Here is a 21,581-nt window from a genome sequence, read left to right on the forward strand (position 1 = left end):
AAAAAGGGGACACTCCAGCTTCTTCTTAAGGGTTTCTACCTCAAATTCACATTGGACAGTGAGTCAAGTGCAATGGAATGTCCTCTTCTGCCATCTCTGTCGCAGGATTCAGCCTTTGGCTGAAACATGGAAAGACACCCCGCACCTTGAGCCTTTTCAGTAATATTTGCCAAAACTCACCTGTCAAAGCCCTAAGTTTACACAGAATTTGATGCTTCCTATGTAGAAAGCTATTTCAACTACCTAGCTTATGTTACTGTTCAGATTTTATTTCTAATAGCACACTTGCTAGTTATGGCATCTTAAATGTAGTAGCTTTAAATCAAATTTATAATAGTATGTTAACGTGGGTATGTAGTTAGTGCACCACATGTGTTTCTTGGCTGTACGACATGCTGCTGACCTGTCTTGGGTTCCAAATATGATCTAGCTCATGCCCATAAGAGCAGAGAGCATAGGGAAGAGAAAAAATACGGTTTGGAAATGGTTTGGAACCTTCTTGAAAGAGAGAAAATTTATTTATTAGTTTTAGAAATGGAATCTATCTCCAGACACTGCCTCAGTCCAGCTTAGAAACTAAGAACTTCCAAACCCCTTCAAATGTAATAAGAAAAAAGAAGCCAAACTAATTCCGTTTCATCTGTGCTTTGGCATGAAAAGTGGAATTTACACAGAAACTGGATTCACAGAAGAGGGTGGTTCAAGTTGGTTTGTAGCATGGAAGCATAAAAGGCTGCTAGAAGGTAAATTGACTTTACATTTTGGTAGAATTACCAGGCTAAGGCAAAATATTTGAGTTTCCTTTTCTGCTTGTTGTCTTTTTGTAGCTAAATACTTAGGGATTAATCTCAAGTTGTTACTAGGATTCTATTATAACACTATTAGAAACCCATTGAAGACCTTGAAGATAGCAGGTCAGCAGAAGTTACGAAGAAACAAATGTTTATGAAAAGCCAAACGCATTTTTGTGCTTCTTAGTAGGTTCATCTTCATACACCTTAAAATCAATGAAGTACCAAATCAAACACTCCTGTTGTGAAGCCTGTATCTCTTATTTGTGGATGTATTGCACCTGAAATTTAGACTGGAATATATTGGAAGTGGTGATGTGTATACATTGGAGTTTCTCTTGGTTGCTGCGAAGTAACAGTCTCCAAAAGTAAATTGTAAATAGGGCCTATCATAAACAGCTAAGGCATGTTGCACTAAATGTGTCTTGATTAACTTGAGAGTTGTATCGTTGAGTTAATCAGTTGGAGTTTGGAAGAAAACAGTCCAACATATGTACACACATAAGTTTTTATCTTAATCATTAAATCCATTGCTTCTGTTGCTTACAAAGAAAAAGCCTTGGGAGAGATGACTGATCTCATTTTCCCCATGTACATTTTCTTGGCAGAAGTTTGGCTTAAACAGTTTCTGGAGACGTGTGGATCGGGGCAGGGAGTCGATGCAGCCAGAACTGCTTTGCTTTGCTTTGGTGTTGGGGTCACCCTGTAGCAGGACTCGTCTCCTCAACTGGTTCGTAATGTGAACCAACCTGGAACTGAACCGGGCGCAGTTCAGAGCCTGGAAGGAGAGAAATGAGTTGGGATCAGCCTCAAGGAGAATCGCTGCCGAATGTCGAGCCCTACCCTGAGTTGTTAGCTCATCTTACGCTCCTGTTGATGGCAACTTACGGGCAGCTTGTGTGGCAAAGTAGTAGTTACTCAACATGACTGGTGTTGGACCATGTCCGACTGTGCTGTAGTAAACTTATGGATTTGTCCTTGCTGAGATTTTGATGGTAGTTTATATGCTTTTAGAGTAAAAAAACCCAAATCTCACATCTTGCATGTTGAGAGTAAATGAAGCTCCGAAGCTCTGATGAAGAATGAGCCCAACTAATACGGCTTCAGACCTTTTAGCTCGCACCCTGGGTCACATAAGCAGTAGGGAAAAGTACCAAGAGTAATTTATTATCATCATTATTATTATTATTACCAGCTATTATTAAATTGCAACTTGTTTGTGCCAACAGACTTGTCAGGTGACCCATTACCCAGTATATGAAAATACATATTTTTTTTACCGAGTGTCAGGTGTTTGAAAATATCTACGAGTTTAAGGTGTAGCAGCACAACTAAGTTTGCGAATTTACAGCGCATCCAGGGGTATAATCTCAGAAGGATCTGCACAGTGTTTTAGCAGAAACTTATATCAATAGGTAGTTATGGCATAGCTGACATACAATAAAAATGGTGCTCTGGCCTTGCTGAGGATAAACACAGCCACTTGTTTAATACAATTTGAAAAATAACAGCATCTCCCTGCTGTTGGGCATTTTCTTTGGTTTAAGAGGAATTTATTTTAGTTAATATCAGAATGTTGTTTAGAAAAAGGTTTCAACTACACAAAGATGTGTGTCCAGGTAGGGCTTGTCCTGGATAAAGGCTTTGAGTGCTAAAGGGAACAGGCAAATCGATTAATGTCTCAGTAGTGGTTTAGCCATTCACCACTTGTTGCTTGGACCAAAATCGCCAACCTTTACTGCAAAATAACCTTAGCAAAGATGTAAACCTCAATATTTTAAGACTGACGTATTGAACCTTCTCACTGCAGCAGGCTCAGCGCGTCGCTCCGCACGGCGACCAGAGATGTGCTGATAAGCGGTAGCTCAATAGCTCCTTGTAACTAAATGTATTTATGTGTCCGTACCTGTGCTAACATGGCACGATGGCTCTTATATAATAGTCGCTTGTTTCAGAGTAAACACGTGGAGGTTTTTTTTTCACGCTAGTGCTTTCTTTTTAAAATTTTATCTCAGTCTCTGGAGAATTGGTTTGATAAAAACTTCCCTGTAGGCCAGGCACCCAGAGGGAGAATGTTCGATAGGCAGCGTTGGTTCCCTCCCTGTGCCGGGCCAGGTTGTGCCCTGTGAATCCGTGTGGGCTTTGGGGGTTGTTTTCTTCACTCTTATAGGTAAAATGGTCTTTTAAAGTTCCTCAGTGCATTTACTGAGAATTTCTCTGAGCAGTATTGATAAAGCAACACTGAACATTTTTGTCCACAGCAGACGGTGCCCAGGGTTAAGTACATCCCGTTGTAATCGGTGTAACAGAAAAGAATTTGATTAAAAAAGAAAAATAGACTTACTGCGTGGTCTTATTGTTGTTTGACAGATGAAACAGATTATTGTTGTCAATGTGTCAACCTCTGTCTTGCAGATGTCTGATATTTAAACAAATTTTAAGGAAACATAACAGATTGACAAGCACAGCATCACACAGCAGCTGTTTGAGGGCTTCCAAGAGAAGCTGAACAAAGGTAGTTGCGTTACTACATACATTGGCAGACTGGTTTGCAAGTATCCATCAATACAAGTGAAATGATAGTTGTGTAATGTTTTCTTGATTTATTTTCCTCTCCGTAGAAGAAAAAGAAATTTGGCAGGGACCATTTGAAGGATTAGGGAAGAGCCATTTGAGGATGGACACTTGTCAAGCTCGCTTTTGGGCTCCTCCGTTCCAGCTGGGTTTTGGAGTAGTGTAGAGTAGCCTGAAAAATGTCAAAGAGGAACGGGTGGTGACTCGGGGTCACACCTTCATCTTTAAGGCTGAAATCCCCTTTTTTTCCCCAGAGTAGCCCCAAAGAGCCGAGGGGTCCGGCCGGGGAACCGCCCGGCAGCTATGGAAACGTTTTGTAACTTTTCTGCTGCTCTGCTGGGAAAGTGCGGGCGTTGGGGGAAGGGAGGGAGGCAGGGAAGGGGAACCGGGGGAGCTGCCGCCTGCCGCGCTCGGGGTGTTTCTGGGACAGGGGCTGCGGGAGGACAGACCGGGCGCTGCCGGCGCCGGCTCCCGGGCTCACCCGCCGGGACGTGCGGGGCTCTCGGGCCGCCCCCGGTTCCCCCCTCGGCGCCAGCGCCTCCGTGTCCCCGCGCCGGGGGTGCGGGTTGGGGGCCGGGCGGTGGGAGCCTCCGGCGGGGGCGCTGCGCCTCCGGCCGCCGCCGCTCTGCCTCGCTGGCGCAGCCGCGGCCCCGGCTCCTGCCGCAGGACTCCGGTCCGCACATTGGCGGCGCCCGGCTGCGTCGGATCTACTTTCGCTCGGCTCTTTTTTTTTTCTCTTTTTTTTTTTTTTTCTCCTTTTTTTTTTTTTTTTTTCCTCCTTTCCCCTCCCCTCCCCTTCCCCTCCGCTCCCCTCCCCCTCCGCCCTCCTCCGCCGGCGGCTCCCAGCCTGGTTCGGGGAGGATCCCGAAGTTCCGCGGCGATCGGGGCTGTTGGCGGATCGCTCCCCCGCCGGCGCCGCCATGGGGCCCCTGTAGAGCCGCCCGCGCCGCGCCGCGCCCGCCCGAGGCCCCGGGGCAGTGGGCTGGGGAAGCTCGTACCGAGCGGCGGGTCCGGGAGAGGAACATGGCTGATCGCGGGGAGTGCTGAGCAGGCGGTGTCTCCTCACGGCGCTGGGGCCGTGACATGTAAATAACTTCTTTTTCCTCCGGATCGGTACGGGCGGGCAACCCGATGCCAGCCCCTCCATTTTCCAGAGGGGATTTGTGAGAGGTTCCGCGGGGGGCTGGGCTATGTCGCGCAGAACCGATTCGCCGGGGGTGAGTACGGCTTGTGGTTTAACTTCTTTGTATTAAAGGGCAAACGGTGACAGCGGGTGAGGGGGCTGGGAGCGGCGGGGGGGGACCCGGGGACAAACTTGGCGGGGGGACGCGGCCGCCGCTGACACTCGGGAGAGGGAATTTTATGCCGTTTGGTCAAAAAAAAACCCACCCCGAAACCTTACCCGAATGCACACGGGGATCTGTAGGTTCAAGTTACAGGGTTATAGATGATCCTAGAGCATTTAAAAATAATAAAAAATAATAATAAAAGGAGAGGGGCGAAACGCCAAACACAAAGCGCAGCTCGGGTCTGCCCCGGACACCGGTCAGTGCTGCGGACACCCCCCCACACACGTGTGTGGCACCGACACACACATTTTCTTATAAAATTATGACTTTATATGGTTACCTATAGCACGACTCCTTTTTTTTGTTTGTTTTTTAAACCACTTTTCATTTCCTGGTGTGAATTCTGGAGTGATGGAAGACGAGATATGATTAATATTTCTTCAGTATTTCGAAACACTTTGTACACACTTATTTTTGAAAAGAGTGCCATTTTAATTTTGTGTGGTTTCAAAGCATACCCGTGTAGTGTTCATTGTAGATGAGCCTTCCAGCTGCCTTTATCTATAGCTCTGAATTAAAAGAAAGAATAAAAAGCCCCTTTTGAAAACACACCGTGTTCCAAACACGTAATGGATGCTCAGACCATCATATATGATGATTTTTGTATAAGCGGTGAGCAAATGGGTCATAAGTCAAAGTAAGTGTTATGTAACTGGCTGGCTTTAGCAAACTTGATACAAACTGGAAAGGTTAAAAAAAGTATTTTGTTTTTGCTTTTCTTGGTCTGGACAAAATGAGAGGCTGCCCGTCCCTTTATTTCTTTTTCTTTTTAATGGGGTTACTTTGTAGCAGGTTGATGTAAAAACAAGCAAACAGAACAGCCTGTGTTTTAAAAATATGAGCACGGTGCTTTCTATTTCTTTACAAAACTGTCTCAGTCATGTACCAATGCTGGATACTAAATACTAGATATTCACCAGCGAATCATTAGTTAATACTGTGACCAGATTCATTACATAATTGCAAAATGTTCCTGAGTTACTTTAGTTTTATTATTTAACTTCACGGTTTTGTAGAATAGTGTTATTTAGCATGGTTGGAGTTCTCGAAAGAACTGAAGATCAGTATGAAAATAATTTGGGTTTCTTTGCCGTCTGAAGAAATAAAGCACAGTGGGTTAGTAGTCCTGTTGCAAAATGGAAACAAATAGGCAGACATTTAAAGATTCTCAGTGACTGTATAAAACACTATGTTTTGAGGTAAACAAAATTATAAAGCTGGAGCTCATAGGTACCTTTTTGTACATCATGGTGATGTTAGTATGTTGTGTTTGATGGTCCTGCACAACAAAATACAGTTGCCACACACACAAATGCAGCTCCCAGAGTGTTCAGTGCAAATATTTTACCATCTACTTACGAGACAAACGGAGGCAGGAGACCAGATCCACTTCTCTCAGTTCCCCTATGGCAGCCGTTCACTAATGACCACTATACATCTATTTTTAAAGTATTTGGTGTATGAGTCCTTTGCTACTTTATTGTAAACCTCCTTTCTTTTGACAATACGCTTGGAGTTTGAGTATCTGTGATTATTAAGTGCTCGCCTCACTTGCAGGTCGTCTTTGTAAACTGTTCATGACTCTGCTCTTGTATTTTATCTGTTCGATACAAACTAGTACATGATATTTTGTTTGCATTAAATCTAGATGCTTTAGGACAAAATACTCTCTTTTTTTAGCAATTGTATTGAATTTTGGTATGGTTATTTTATCAGACTACATACTCAGTTGATGTACATATATATAAATATATATATATATATATTTCTCACCTCTTTTGTATTATTCTTTCCCAAACAGAAACTCCTGCAGAGTTGTGGCACAATGTTTTTAGAGAGTTTTTTGGGGGGAAGGCAAGGGGCGGCATTATTGTCATTTACATAATATGCCATTAGAAAGTAGTTGCGTCACGTTCTTTCTTAATGTGACTGGTCATTGGACTTGCCTGAAAATGATCTCTTAAAGGTAAACGGCTGAGCAGAAATGAAAAGCAACCATGTATTGATTTCTGCTTTTGTTTCAGGCTAGAAGAGCCATTCAGCGTGTGCTATACAGGGTATTGCCAGCCTGAAATTTAGTTAGATATTTAAAAATCACGATCAAAGTGTTCTTCTATTATCACTGCCCTCAAATCTTAGGGCTTTGCAGCTCTTGTTTTCATGTTCTTAAAGTTTGGATGGAAAACTCATAGCATAGAATAATATATACTTTGTGTACCATGGAGTGTAAAACACGCAGCCAAAGAAGAAGGAAAACTGTGTGTGGAGCATTGCCAAAAGCACAGTCTGACCGGGCTCGGAGATACCTTTTGTTTTATTTGGGCCACTCCAATTTCAGTCATCACTAAGGCTTCTGGAAACTCTGGGAGGTAACATGTTTCCAGAAAGAAGGATAAAACCCCAGCTGACAGCGGGCCCTTAGCTGGGCTCGTCTGGTTCTGCCTTTCCCCCCGTTAAACTCTTTTGGTGTTTTCTGGCAGCGCCCGTCGTGTGATATCACAGGTATCAGATGTCCCCTTGCCGTCCGTGGCATTTGCTGCACCGCGGCGGTGGGGAACGTCATGGGAATTCGGGAGGGGAAGCGGTGAGATAGAGGATCACGCTGTGTTGGGAATAGGTGAGCGCCTTCTCTCAAACAGCGTGCAGATCTTTACGTTTGGTGATCTGACGTGGAACACCTTCAGCAAACAGAGGCGTCTTTGAGTGGTCTTTAGAGATCTTTTTTTCCTGATGTCTTAGGTACAGATGCCTATCAAAATGAGTGGCAAAACATCGCTTTTCCCTTTGCAAATGTCTTTGATTTATAAAATGGATCATAATTATATAAGGCCTTACTGCGATTTGTTTTCATCTCAAAGTTGAGGTCCAATGCCAGGCGTGAGTACGGACGATATTTGATGCCTGGATAAGATCTGCTGGAAGCTGCTCATAACGCGTTGCGTTTCTGTCTGTCTCTTGGGTGAAGTCACCCCCTTGTCTGTATTTGCTGTTGAAATGTTCACACGGAGTGTGGTCTGTGCTGGTGGTGCTTTTGTGGTACAGCTAGAAAATAAAAGATTTCACATTGGCTACTTTGACCCGTGTTTTCATGCTGGTTACCAAGTATTAAAAGGTAAATATTTGAGTAACATTACTTACTTAGACACTCATAGAAGAGGAGGGCATGGAAGAAGGGTCTACTTGTGTGTTTGTTTGTTTTATTCAGTCAGGACTTGCAGTTCTGGGATATAATTCTGTTTCAGGGATGAATGCTTTGTTTTAGATGGAACTCAATGTGTTCCTCCTGACCACAAGTGCTTCCATGTTGTTACTCCAGATCTCTTCTTTATTATCCTGATTTTTCAGGCCCAAAATGCCTCAGTGCTGTAGAAGGAGATTGTACGTTGCTTTTGTAAGACTCTGTTTAGGAAGCTGGTGAGGGGCTGGAGCACAAATGTGATGGGAGCGGCTGAGGGACCTGGGGGTTCATCCTGGAGAACAGGAGCTGAGGGGAGACCTTCTGATCTCTGAACTGCCTGAAAGGAGCTTGGAGCATGGAGGGGGTTGGTCTCTTCTCCCAAGGAACAAGTGATAGGATGAGAGGACATGGCCTCAAGTTGCACCAGGGGAGGTTTAGATTGGATATTAGGAATAGTTTCTTCCCGGGAAGGGTTGTCAGGCATTGGAACAGGCTGCCCAGGGCAGTGGTGGAGTCACCATTCCTGGAGGGGTTTAAAAGATGTGTAGATGAGGTTCCTAGGGACATGGTTTAGAGGTGCAGTTGACAGTGTTAGGTTCATAGTTGGCCTCGATGATCTTAAAGGTCTTTTCCGACCAAAACAGTTCTACAGTTCTAAGGAGTGCATGTGAGAGCAGGTTCTTACTGCCTAGTTTATAGTTAGGCTTCTGCCCCAACCAGCTTATGATTTAAATTGTACTCTTGTCTAAGAACAGATTCCGTAGAGAAAAACATGACAGACTCTGAAGTGGGCAGTTTTGGAGTAATCATTGCATGGGGCATCTGTTTGAGATGGGATTAGACCAGGAGGAAAGAGAGCTGTGTTTTTTTCAGAATTCAGAAAACCTCAGGCGGAATTCTTATTGATGCTTACAGTTCTGCAGAAATCTACCCTTATTGAATGAAATTACACGTGAGGATGTTGAGTTTGATGGAATTCGAAGGCTTTTTCCAAGCACGAGGACCAGGGTGAGAGGACATGATGTGACTGGCAGAACAAAGAGAACAGGGTGGTGGATGGGGCTGCACAAGGACGGCACATCTGGAGTTGGGAAAAGGACTAAGGTCGGGGCTTTGTTATGGTCACCTTCCATTCGAGTGAGGCTATTTGGACAGTACAGTGCTGTGGCACCATCCAGAATGAGTTTAACAAGCAAGTCAGTCTGACAGTGGAGTGATGAAGCAATGAGTCTAGAATATTTTCTGAATGTTTTCAAAGGTTTGGGTCAAATAACAGAAGGTGCGCTGGGTGTTGTCACTGCCGTGTCAGCCTCGCCTGGCCTTGTGTGCAGGTTTAGTCACAGTCATGGTAGGAGTCATTGGTTAGATGTTCAGAACTCTCATAAAATGGAGGTCTGGATTGAGCAGTGAGGCTTGGTCAGACTGCTTATTTGAAAAATCTCACTGTGGCTTTACCATGTTTCAGTAGAAGGCTGGTTGCACATAGCAATGGATACAAAAGCGAGGCAGAGGGCTTTTGGAAGAATTTATGGGTTGGCAGTGATCAAAAAAGAGGAATCCAGAGTTACAGGAACGTCATCTTTAAGACAGGCAGGAGATTGAGGATGACAGTGTTTTCCTTTCACCTGGATCCGTTTTGGTGCGGTAGCTTGTCTGGGAGCACCTTCATGTGTGCTCAACTATCTTTTCCCTTCCATTTATCCCTTGTCATCTTCTGTTTCCACCTTGCAAAGGAAGCAGAGATCTTTAAGAAAAATCAATAGTTAAAAGAATAATGTAAAGACAATGTTACGCAGCTCCAGAAGTAGCAACTATTACCATTTGCAGTCTAGTTCTTGGAAGAAGAGAGCGATGGTCGTGACGTCTGGAAGATTTCAGGAGTGGTTTATGTGGCTCAGGACACAGCCTTGCAGGAACAGATTCTTGAAACTGGGCTGGGGAGAGAAGTCTGGCTTGGATATTTTGTGTAGCTTATCTATTAGTCTACAAAATGTAAAAGAATTAACATTTTTGTTTTGTATATTTGTCTTCAGGTAGTAAAATCCATTGAGAATGCCATAGAATGAGGAGTTAGTAAGTTAATTATTCTCTCTCTTGCATTTTTCAGAGATGCACACAGCTATTGAATCTGTCTCAATGGCCGTGGTTCAGTTACTGATGTGGTTATGTCACTTTTCCATAGAAAGTTTTGGAATCTTAGAGCTGAATTGGTGAATAGCCACTATTTTAGGCAGCGCTATTGCCTCCCCCGGGGATGTTTTGAAATCGGTTGACTTCTGTTTAGTGTGTTACCGGAAAGTCAGAGTTACTGAACTGTGGTGTATGGCCAGAAATCGCTATTGCCAGTTATGACATCTGCTGCGTTTGCCCCTCTCGATGAGGATTGTTTGCTCCTGTTTTCTCCGGTGATAGCTGGGAGAAATGAAGGTTGGGGGGAGGTAGTTCTCCTGATCATCCATACACCTATACACGATTCCTGTGTGAACAATCCTATATGGAACAGGCTGCCCAGGGAACTGGTGGAGTCACCATCCCTGGAGGGTTTTAAAAGGCGTATGGTTGAGGTTCTTAGGGACATGGTTTAGTGCTAGAGTTAGGTGATGGTTGGACTCGATGATCTTGAGGATCTTTTCCAACTGGAAGGATTCTATGATTCTGTATTTATGTATCTCTTTCTTTCTTTCTTTCTTTCTCTACGGCTGCCTAATCTTCAACATCTGCTGCTGACAGCTTCATTAGTGCTATGGAGGAGTTTTCATTATTGATGCCCCTGGACCTCCAAATAAAGAACTGTCGGTGAATAAGTACTGTATGGATTCATTTAATTATTAATCAGGATGATAGAGTGTTCTCTAAGGTACACAGTTCTGTTTCGAAGACAGCTGAAGTCAATAGAAAGTTTTCCATTGAAATAAAATAGTCATGAGAGTAAACACTTACCAGTATAAGTAAGAATTCAATAGTCCGATGTGTTCTGTATGTAGTATGTTGAATAGCGCTAACTGCTGCTCTACTTGATCACAAAGTGTAGGGAACAGAATGCTTTAGAAAAAATAAACCAGGCATTGCGAAATAGCTTTTCGTTCTTCAAATTTCGAGAAAATGTGAGACTAATTTTCTGTCGGCCTAGGTTCCCTGAACCGGTGCTAAGCTGAAATCATAACAATTACAAGTTGCATAAACTTGTTCATGATTTCTGTATTGTTCTTTTACTGGCCAGTTACTCATGTTTTACTCCCGCTGCTTCCAGATACGGAGAAGAATCACAGTTCTGTTGTGTGTAGAGGAAAAAAGTCAAGGGCAGGTCTAGACCACTCAGCAAGAACTGGGCTTATTTGGTTGCATTCTTCCTGAGCTAGATGTGTGTTCATGCTTGAGACCTCTCCTGCTGTCTGATACACGCTTTCTTCAAACACACAGCAGCATCGTAAGTACTGATATTATGTGTTAAATTTTATCAGAGCGATGTAGGGCTAAATAGTTTTGCACGTAGGGCTCCACATCCTATCCTTGTGCTTCTCACCGTCTCCTGTGCCAGAATTTTCAGGCCAGGAGAAGAAGAAGAAGAGCTGCTTAGTTGGGTCTCCTGGTAAAGTAACACTGATATGTAGGTGAAGAGTATCACAATCACAGACTGGTTTGGGTTGGAAGGGACCTCTGGAGATCATCCAGTCCAACCCACCTGCTAAAGCAGGGTCACCAGAGCAGATCACACAGGAAGGTGTCCAGGTGGGTTTGAATGTCTCCAGAGAAGGAGACTCCACAACCTCTCTGGGCAGCCTGGTCCAGGCTCTTGCACCTCAAAGTCAAGAAGTTTCTCCGCATGTTCAGATGGAGCCTCCTGTGCTTCAGTCTGTGTCTGTTGCGACTCATCCTGTCGTTGGGCACCACTGAAAGTGTCTGGTCCATCCTGTTGATACCCACCCTTGAGATATTTATCAGCATTGATGAGATCCCCTCTCCTCCAGGCTGAACAGCCCCAGCTCTCTCAGTCTCTCCTCATCAGAAAGATGCTTCAGACCCCTCAACATCTTCACAGCCCTTGGCTGGACTCTTTCCAGGAATTTCTTGTCCTTCTTAAACTGGTGAGCTCAGAACTGGACACAGATCTTCAGGTGTGGCCTCACCAGGGGAATTTTTCTGGAAAAGGCTGTCTTGAAAGTCTCCTTTGTAACAGAAAAGCCAGTGATGGTTGTGGTCCCTTGAGCAGGTTGTAAGGGTAATTTTTTTCTGACGGTTCTGTAGCATCCACTGAGCATTAAGTTACTTGTGAGGAACTGGAAAGATGAGCCGTAGTGGTATAGGTGGGCCAGAAAAGAGGTGGTGGTGATGTCTCTTAAGGCTATAAGAGAAACAAAGATGGGGTGGAGGGGTTGCATCCTATGTACAACTGTTGTAACTGGCTTTTGGGCACACATAGGGCTGGTTTTTCACAGGGTCCAGCTGCCCCATAAGCACTTAATTCAGTACAGAAAGCACATTCTACATCTGGAATCTGAAATAAATTTGCAGAATGTTTTCAGTGGTTGCAGTCTATACTGGAAAGAAGATGTATCTTGAAATAATCTCTCCAGGAATCTCTTCTCCAGTCCTTCCAACAGCCTCCTAAGCCTGCTAAGGTCATCAGAAGCAAACTTGCTGCAAATCCTCCCATACTCAGGTTGTACCTGAGCAGCAAAAGTGACATTTGCTGCCAGAGCTTCATGGCCACCCTGGTACATGCGCTCCAAGACAGAATCGCCCACGTCATAGGATTCTGCGTAATACACCTTGTCTTTTAGCAGATTTCCTCATGAACGTTCACCACATCCTCATGGGAAGTACATGGATGAAATTAAGCAACTTTTAGTATGAGGGTGAACTTGGCCCCACAGTCAGTGAACATCAACCGTTTATCATAGAACTCTGTCCTTAATGCTTTGGCCCTGGCATTCAAAGGTGCATGCCAAATTTCATCAGAAACATGCGCCTGGGTGCTGAAAATGAGGACTGGTGGAATGGTTAGAGTTGTGAGCCTGACAGATTGACAAATGACAAAATACAGTCATACTCCAATACCTTCCCTGCACCCCTGCCCTAAAGCTCACGTCTTTGTCTTCCACAGATAAGAAATTGCCTCTTACTCCTTCTCTTTTCCTCAGGAGAAAACCTCTTATGAGTTTTCCCTCAGCCCTCGCTACAGGCAACATCTGCCTGTCTTCTCAGATAGATTCACAGCTTTAACTTCGAAAACTGTGGAATCTGCATGGTATTGAAATAAGAGCTTCTGTGTCCAGGAGCTTGTTTGTTGCTCAACTCTATTACTTGATTCAGGGTGGGGGTCAAAGTAAACTCACACAAATCTCTCTTTGTAGTCTTTTAACTGATTACAAGAAGAACAAATTACAAATTCTCTACAAAAAGTAAGGTCAGAATGCAGGTATTCTAGGATTGGCTGTTATTTCAAATTAGAAGATAGCAGCACAATGTCACCTGACTTTTTTCAGTGAGATGACACATGATGCTGAGGTTATTTCTGAGGCCGTGCGAGGAATTTGGTGACTTAGGAGAATCCACTGAGCTGCCAGACGAGCTTAGCGTTGCTTAAATACAAGAAAAGTAGGTGTTTTTTCACTGTGAGAGCATCTTGTTGAAAAGCAGGGTTGTGTGACATGAAGCTTTCTGCTCCTGAAGTTATTCTTGTACTGTGGTGGATGGTGAGCGCCTGACTGAGGGACAAGGCATCTTAGTATAATCTTTTCAATACAATATGGACAACGATCCTGAATGGGGAGGGATGTAGGATGCTCAGACCTTTTAATTTGCTTTTCCTTCCCCCCACCATCGTCTCCCACCATGCAGAACTGATTCTCTGTAAGAGCATTGGAGTCTCTGAATGATGGAAATGGGGAACAAGTCTTTTAGAGGAATGAAGCCTTTCTAAACCGCTCAAGGCTACATAATCGCATGTTCACTATTTGCAGTTCAGGATGGTGAACAGGAGGCTGGAAATGAAGGTTGGAGTTAAAATCAGCCTTTAGGTGTGACAGTCCTTCGGGCAATAGGATGAGCTTTGTTTTCTTCGCTCTTGATTCACATTCTGTTTGTAAGATCATATGGAGAAATTCCCCGTTTCACAAGGGCAGCTCTACTGGGTCAGGTCGGAGATCTTGGTGGCTCATCCTCATGTTTCCTGCAGTCATTAATAGCAGATGCCAAGGATGGAATTTAAGGAAAGGATAATTTTGTAACGATACTTCCCTGTACCACTAATTGTCGGAAGCTGGGAAAGAACTGTGGGATTTCTGGAGTTGAGGGTGATATTTCTGTGTTGGATCTGTTGAGCATTAGCCATCTCCTTTGAGTGTGTTCAACCTTTCCTTGATCACACAAACTTTGACCTGCTGAGTATGGAGCATCACAGTTTAACTGCAAATCCTGAGAAGAAAAACCGCCTTTTGGTTGGGATTTTCTTGAACCTGCTGGCATCGGAACCGTGTAGTGTGTGTTGGAAGAGGTGGTAAATGCTATTTCTGTGATCACCTTTTCAATGTGGGTAGTGATTGTAATTATGCATGGAAACGTATGTCTGGGCAAACCAGACTGTGTCCTTTTCGCAGGACCAAAGGACCTCGGTGAAAGCACCAGGTTATCTCCGTGAAGTTTTATTTAAATGGAGAAAATGGTGTGTGTGTAACGAGACTGCTTTTTGAAGGCATTGAGACAAATGCTCTCCAAAGCAGGATGTCTGGACTCCTAGCAAGGTTGCTTGTCATTTGTAGATTAACAGATACTTTCAGTCTTTGCAGGAATTATGGGCTCTTACTTTCGAATGTTAAATGTCGGTATTACAGAGCTTAGGTTTTGATTCATTCTCTTAGTTAAATAATATTGTATCCGGATGACGAACGTGTTTTATATTTGCCATAAATTGACTTAATTATTCTGCATATTATGTTCATTGATCAAACTGGTTAGCGGTAGTTTAGATTTCCCACTTGATCATGCTTATGTCTGCGGGTCTACAGCTCTTTAACCCCCCAGTACATTAATAGTGTTACCAACCAGAGCTGCTGCTGCTTTGGTTATCTTCCCTCCTCGAGGGTGCCGTAGTGGCCAGTTTGAGCATTAACCACCAAACACCCAGGTGGCCGCATGGCCACTGCAGCAGCATTTCAGTATCTAATGGCCCAGGTCACGTGCAAACCCTCCTTAAAATATGACTAAAGTGTCCCCTTTTGTTTGTTAGAGGGAGCCCGGCCCCTGCTTTGCGCTGGACCCTCTGTGATGTTTGTGCTGTGTGGTTTTTAAATGTCTCTCTTGTTTGTGAGGCTGATTGTTCGCCACCCCAAGCCCCCTGTGATGAAGATGCTCAGCGTCCAACCGGCTTCTCATTATTCATCTCTTGCATTGACCGGTGATTAAATGCGAGTGAATGAAAATGGTGTCTGCTTTCATTTAAAACATGGTTGTTAAAGGCAAATATGAAATACGAAGCTCTTGTTGTTGACTGGGGCTGTATCTTCGTTACACCTCTGTTTTTTAACTGCCGAAGAGTGTTACCTCTTTTTTAATTTTCTTTTAAATTTAATTAATAAGCTAGCCTTATAGCTAGAGAACCAGCGCAAATTATGTTGGTAATTTGCCATGACCACCTATGGTAGCACATAAATAATAAGAGAATAACAAAAACTGAACGACTAAATTAAATCAAAAGGCTTTAGTTATGCTTCCTAAGACAAGCCTTCTTATCTCATCCGGGAGCAAAAAAATACAGGCTGTTCTTTAGGTTCATTTTTTGTGAAACGTGGCAATCAATATGCTGCGAGCTCAAAGACTCATAGCGTGAATCCAGAAATGTAATTTGTATCTTTGATCAGGTAGTTGACAGAACCTATGGAAAGCATAAGCTTATTGGAAAGGTGGTGTAGTTGATCAAGTCCTATGATCAGCGTAAATGACTGGAGAGAGGAGGCTGATTTCTTGTGGTGGTTGGAATTGGAGCAAATGAAGAGTTTTCTTTCCAAATCAACATGTTGCAGAAGCAAAAGGCATCGAGAATGCCATGTAAGTTCTTAGATCTGTCTTTTTCTTCTGACACCCTGTGAAATCAGACGGTTTGGCACTTGTAACTGCTGTGGGTAAGAGGCGTTTATAAGAAATAAAATAAATGTATATGTGGCAGTGGTGGGGGAGGCGCCTGCTCCGAAAACATCTGAGATGCTGGAAAGTGTGTCCCAGTGGGAAAGAGAAATCGCGAAGCTGGCACCGAGCTCGCTTCTTATTCATGTGTGGCCGTATTTAGAAAAGCGTCAACACGAGGAGCTGGATTATTAGAGAAGCGGATGGTGGGAGGGGTTGAACATAAAGGAAATTATTTGTCTCGTGCTTGTTGCTTTGAATTTGGCCAGACGATGCTGTGGGGAGGGCTGCGAACCCCAGACCAGCAAAGTGAATGTTGAGTTTCAGCAGGTAAATGTTTGATTTAAAGCTCGGTGGCTGCTGTTGTGTGGCTGCCTTCAGGACATGAACAGGCATGGAATAAAACCCCCGATGCTCTCGCCCTGTGAGCCTGGGCTGGAAGGACCAGATCCAACGCTTGATGGAGCAACGCGTGGGATGCTGGTGCTGTGTGGAGCGCTGTGGGAAGGTTCTGGTTTCTGGTACATCTTGCAAACATTCGTGTGTACAGGCGAAGAAAACAACAGCCAAGTAGGGAAAAAAAAACCACCAAAAAACCAACCAAAGCAAGAAAACCCAACCAACCAAAAACCACAAAATCCCACACCACATTTCAATGAAGTTATATATAAAAAAAGAAAGCTGTCTTATTGGCAGATACTTGCCTGTATAGTAATGTAGTTCATCATAATTATTTGCACCTACGTGGCAGCTTTTAGTTTATTGTGATTTCATTGAAGTGTAATAGATTATCTATATAAATTCATATGTTTTGTGGGGGATTCAGATGATGCTCCTATGGCGACAGCCAGCAGGAATGCTGTCAAAATATTCAGGAACAGTTCAACTCCCCCCCACCTTTATTTTTCTTCTTTCAGAAGTGATTCTTTTTGTTACACTCACCAAGACTCATTTAAAAAGGCTTATTTCTCTCTCATTTTGGCAAAATAGTTGGTCAGCGCAACTGGCAAAGAACCGACACGGAGCAACAAAGAATTTCTGTCTCGCTAGAAATTGTATTTGAGGACATCTTGGAGCACTTTGGGAACTGGAGTAGAAACTCTTTGTGTAAGAAAGGCCATTCAAGTTAAGCTGTACGTTTTCCTGCCCAAAATTAGCATACCAGAATACTTTAGTGCAGAGTGTTTAGAATATGTTCTATAAGAAATAACAGTGAGTTGAGGATTGCAAGCTGAGGATCTGTAATGATGCCAAGTGACTTATTTTTAATGAAAGGTTTGTATACATAACAGGGTGAGTCATCACTGGAGAGTTCTGAAAGTGTTTGGCATCCCGAAAAATCCTTTTGTACGTCTCTGCTGCACAAAAAATGTATTTTTGTCATAAAACTGCCTTAAGAAATATTCCAATAAGTGGCAGCTTTAGAGAAGGGTTTTCTAATGTGGCTTAAATCTTGCTTTTCTATTATTGTTTTAAAAATATTTTGGTCTTCTTAGATCTTGCTGAATATTGGGATTGAAATATCCGAGTGGTTTGTTGGGTGTTAATTTTTTAAGACGTGCCTTCAGACACACTTCTTTGAAAAGTTTAGTTTTAAAAGCGTTGTAATAGGAGCTGGACTGTTTTCCGTAGCTTTAATGCAAGTATTAGAAATTTGTTTGTAGGAGAAGGCTGGAATTCATTTTGCTTTATTGAAATAGGATCCCTGTTGCAAACCCATAGTAGCTGCTTATCTGAGTCGTGCTTATTTTAAGTACATTTTCTTTCGATATAATATTATACATTGTTGTTTAGAAGAACTGGTTGGCCTCGACAGTTTCTGTTGTGTCTCTTACACCTGGAGTATTGTGTTCAGTTCTAGGCCCTTCAGTTCAGGAAAGAGATTGAAGTGCTGGAGCGGGTCCAGAGAAGAGCAACAAGACTGGGGAAGGGACTTGAACACAAGACCCATGGGGAGAGGCTGAGGGAGCTGGGGTTGTTCAGTCTGGATGAGAGGAGGCTTAGAGCTGAGCTCATCACTCTCTAGAACTACCTGAAGGGCAGTTCTAGCCAGGTGGGGATTGGTCTCTTCTCCCAGGCAGTCAGCAACAGGACAAGAGGGCATGGGCTTCAACTCTGCCAGGGGAAATTTAGGCTGGAGATTAGAAGGAAATTCCTTATAGAGAGAGTGGTCAGGCATTGGAATGGCTGCCCAGGGAGGTGCTGGACTCACCGGCCCTGGAGGTTTTTAAACTGAGATTGGCCATGGCACTTAGTGCCATGATCTGGTCAATGGACTGGAGTTGGACCAAGGGTTGGACTTGATGATCTCTGAGGTCTTTTCCAACCCAGTCCATTCTGTGATTCTTAAGAAATGAATATCTTACTAAATTGCAGTTTGTTCTTATGTATGTTAAGAACATCAGTAGTCGTTACCCTCCCCCAGAGCGACTGCTGGATAAAAAGCAGCAGGAACCTTCCTTAGTGTCCAGGATATTCACAAGTAACATATCAGACCAGCATTGCATTTCGCCCATGATTCTGAATGGTGCGAAACCGGGTTCATGTAATATTGAAGTGTGTGCAAGACAGTGGACATCGACTTTTGCAGCTGGTGAAATAGGGCAGCAAACTTTTATGTGAGATTTTTAGGAATGTACAAGATAGTAGTGACGTTATAGATATATTTATTAAGTATTAAATCCAACAGTTTTCACTTTTGTGACTTCTTTTGAATGAACGTGAATATGAAATTTATGGCCAAGGAAGCTTGAAAAAAAGAACAGAATTCTTCAGGAGCAGAATTTGCGAAGGAGTCTTCAAAATTTGTAGTTTTTCATCAAAAAAAAAAAGTGCTTTTGTAATCATTTAGGATCGTATAGACTTTTAATCCAAATTCTCTGATACAGGCGACAGAAAGTGTGAAAACCAGGAGGTTTTTCAGACATTCCCTGAAGTATCTGGGTTCATTATTGAGTCCCGCACACACAAATGTGAGGGCTCTGGGTCAGGCTTTCGGTCTCGCTTGTTTTCATTTGTCTGTGCACATCCAAGGCTGAACATTTAAACAGCTCTTCCACTTCATTTGGAAGTGAAACAACATACATTTATTTAGCTAATAAAGTTGGTACTTGGTGATAGTTTGTTACTTAGGCTTAGAATTAGTTCAGCGGCATTGCCGAGCGATGGTTTTTAATGGTAGTGCACTTTCTCTGTGGGTTTGTTTTTAATGTTATAGTTTTTATGCTGTGTGTTGCTGATTAATGTTATTCTACAATAAATTAAATGTTGGATCATGCTAGTATGGGGTGTGTTTAGTGAGACTGAAGCCCTAGTTAGTTGTCTTTTTATTTTCCGAGGGAAGCTAAACCTCAGCTTTTGGGTTCATTTTTGGAAGAGCTAAACCCTCAACAAACTGGGCCATAGCATTGGATATAGGAAAATAAGGCGTTGGGGTGTGCCTGCTATCTAGAGAAGGTAAAATTTTTGGTGTCATTATGAATTTTATGTTTACCTGGCATCCTCTCAGAACTCTGCTTACAAATACTGCAAGTCGCCCAGCAAAATAGTATTTTTGATGAAGTATTTTGATGAAGAAAGTTTCCCTTGGGGACATGAACCAACTGTGTTGCCTTTCCTGTAGGGTCCTGATACGAAGAAGAAAATCAGTCTTTGTCCCTCTGTGAGACAACTTGTTTTGCAGAACATTGGCACCTGAAATTTCTATGTGTCTTAGATTTTCTCCCAAGTCTGGAGAATTTAAGTGTCCTAGAATATGTGTTTTCCAATATGGTGTGGAGCCCGGATGCCAGTACAACTTTCTTAGGCTTGCATTAAAAAGGTGTTTTTAGTGTAATCCGTTGTCGAAACAGAGCAAAGCTACACGGAGGAGAGAATGTGCTGAAGGTTATTGAAGGTTTTCCACCCCGTTGCTCCTGAAGGGCAGTTCCCTGGTAACTCACGTCCCAGTGTTTTCTCGGTAATGGAAACTTTCTAGTTAACTTTACATTTACGGGGCATTTAAGGCCACGACTGCAGAGACTTGGGTGCTCGGTCGCCTTCTGGTGCAGCTGCTCAGCCCTGTTCCTCTGCCAATACAACTGCGAGTAACCTGCGCGGAGAACCTGGCTGCCAACTCGCGTCTTGCAGCATAACCTCAATTTATAAAGGCTACGTGTGGTTTACGTGTTAATTCAGGTGAATGTTTGACCGTTGTCCCGAGCCCTGTGAGTTTTGCTTTAACCCATGCTGGATTTTGGGAGTGTTGTGTATAAAGCTATTTTCTGCGTTTGCAGATTCTCACAGTAGAATCGTAGTGTTCACAGAAGCTATGTGATTAAAAGGAAGAGATCCCTTTGATAGCAATTGTTTTAAAAATAATTTGTATTATTATTATTTTACTTTTATAGCTTTAAGGTTAGTGCTTCATTTCCCTTCCTATGGTTTAGTTTTACGTTGGAAAACTTGTGCTTTTAGTTAACAAGATCGTTGATAAAATTTTAAATCTTGCACAATTTCTACCTCTGTAAGTAACTTGAGATATAAAATGATTGGGATATGCAGGAAAAAAAAAAGGACAAGATTTGGTGTAGTATTAACTGCTTTCTAATGTAATGTTTAGTCATCAATCAAGTAGCTCCTATTGTGCCTGCATCTGTTTCACTTGCCGGTGAACTAAACCTTCCGCAAGTCAAGGCATGTCTGGGATACACACTCATCAAATTGAGATTTCAAAATGAATATTGTTGTTTGAAATTACCTTAGTACTCTTTAAAAGCTGAGATCCAAGGGTTATCTTTGTGAGAATATTATGCAAAAGAATAGATTGCTCGAGATGCCAATAGAATGGATAACTCAGCATAACGGGTGTGATGTTCGTGTTGTGCTGTGTTAGCGCTGAGCTTTTGAAGATGAGAAAATAAGTGTTTATAATTCATATCTTTTTACTTAGGGTGCTTACAGCACAGTTCGCAAAACGATAGGTGCAGGTACTCTGTAAATGTTTTGTGGAAATTTCACTTGAAAAAATCAATAGGAATTGAGCGGCGATTCCGGTGCATTTGAAATTGCTCGTATCCGAGAAACGAGGAACGAGAACCCATCTGAAAATCAGGGCTGGATGGAAATAGTTGCGGGCAGACGGCGGGATTAGGGGGTAAATGGATTTGTCAACATGAGGAGAGAGAAACTGGAGAGGAACGTAGGTGAGGAATACACAAAATACAGAAAAAGGAGAAGGAGGGTCCCCCCAATCGCCTCTAACAGATAAAACAACCACCATTGAGCCAGTCGGGTTTTCCAGATGTTGCACTGCTGAGAATGAGAATCCTGCGATAAAATAACATCGAAAGGGGACCAGGCAATAAATGAGTGTATTTTACAGCTCGTATTGTAATTACCTGAAATATGTTATGAAGATGAATGCGTTACCAGTTATTACACAGCTGGACTTTGTGTCGGTAGGAACAGCAGGGTAGTGCTGCTTGGACACAACAGTTAATGCTCACATCCAAGGTGAAATAAAATGTGTCCTGGGGAAAATAAAGTGGTGTTGGTGAAATGTGGTAATTAAAGAGTTGAGTATATTTA

General features: G+C 43.1%; 1 protein-coding gene and 1 long non-coding RNA gene across 15 annotated transcripts in view; one reads left to right on the plus strand and one right to left on the minus strand.

The window, feature by feature from the left end:
- KMT2C (lysine methyltransferase 2C) overlaps window positions 1-21,581 on the plus strand; it is a 208,179-nt gene that overhangs the window by 15,565 nt on the left and 171,033 nt on the right. Inside the window, exon 1 of one of the 13 annotated variants that reach the window (XM_065829915.2) lies at window positions 4,444-4,582. The exons of the other annotated variants lie outside the window; for them this stretch is intronic. The gene's annotated coding sequence lies outside the window, so the exon portion shown is untranslated. Of the gene's footprint in view, window positions 1-4,443; window positions 4,583-21,581 lie in introns of those variants that run through there. 13 annotated transcript variants of the gene reach the window in all.
- Window positions 1,284-4,486, minus strand: LOC139827302 (uncharacterized). 2 transcript variants are annotated; one of them, XR_011737794.1, is made up of 3 exons: window positions 4,364-4,486; window positions 3,136-3,537; window positions 1,284-1,569 (listed from the first exon to the last, which is right to left on the minus strand). It is a non-coding gene; the product is annotated as an uncharacterized lncRNA (long non-coding RNA). The 2 variants fall into 2 exon arrangements; XR_011737793.1 differs by having other exon boundaries at window positions 1,284-3,537.

The sequence above is a fragment of the Patagioenas fasciata genome, chromosome 2, assembly GCF_037038585.1.
Source record: "Patagioenas fasciata isolate bPatFas1 chromosome 2, bPatFas1.hap1, whole genome shotgun sequence".
Classification (NCBI taxonomy): Eukaryota; Metazoa; Chordata; class Aves; order Columbiformes; family Columbidae; genus Patagioenas; species Patagioenas fasciata.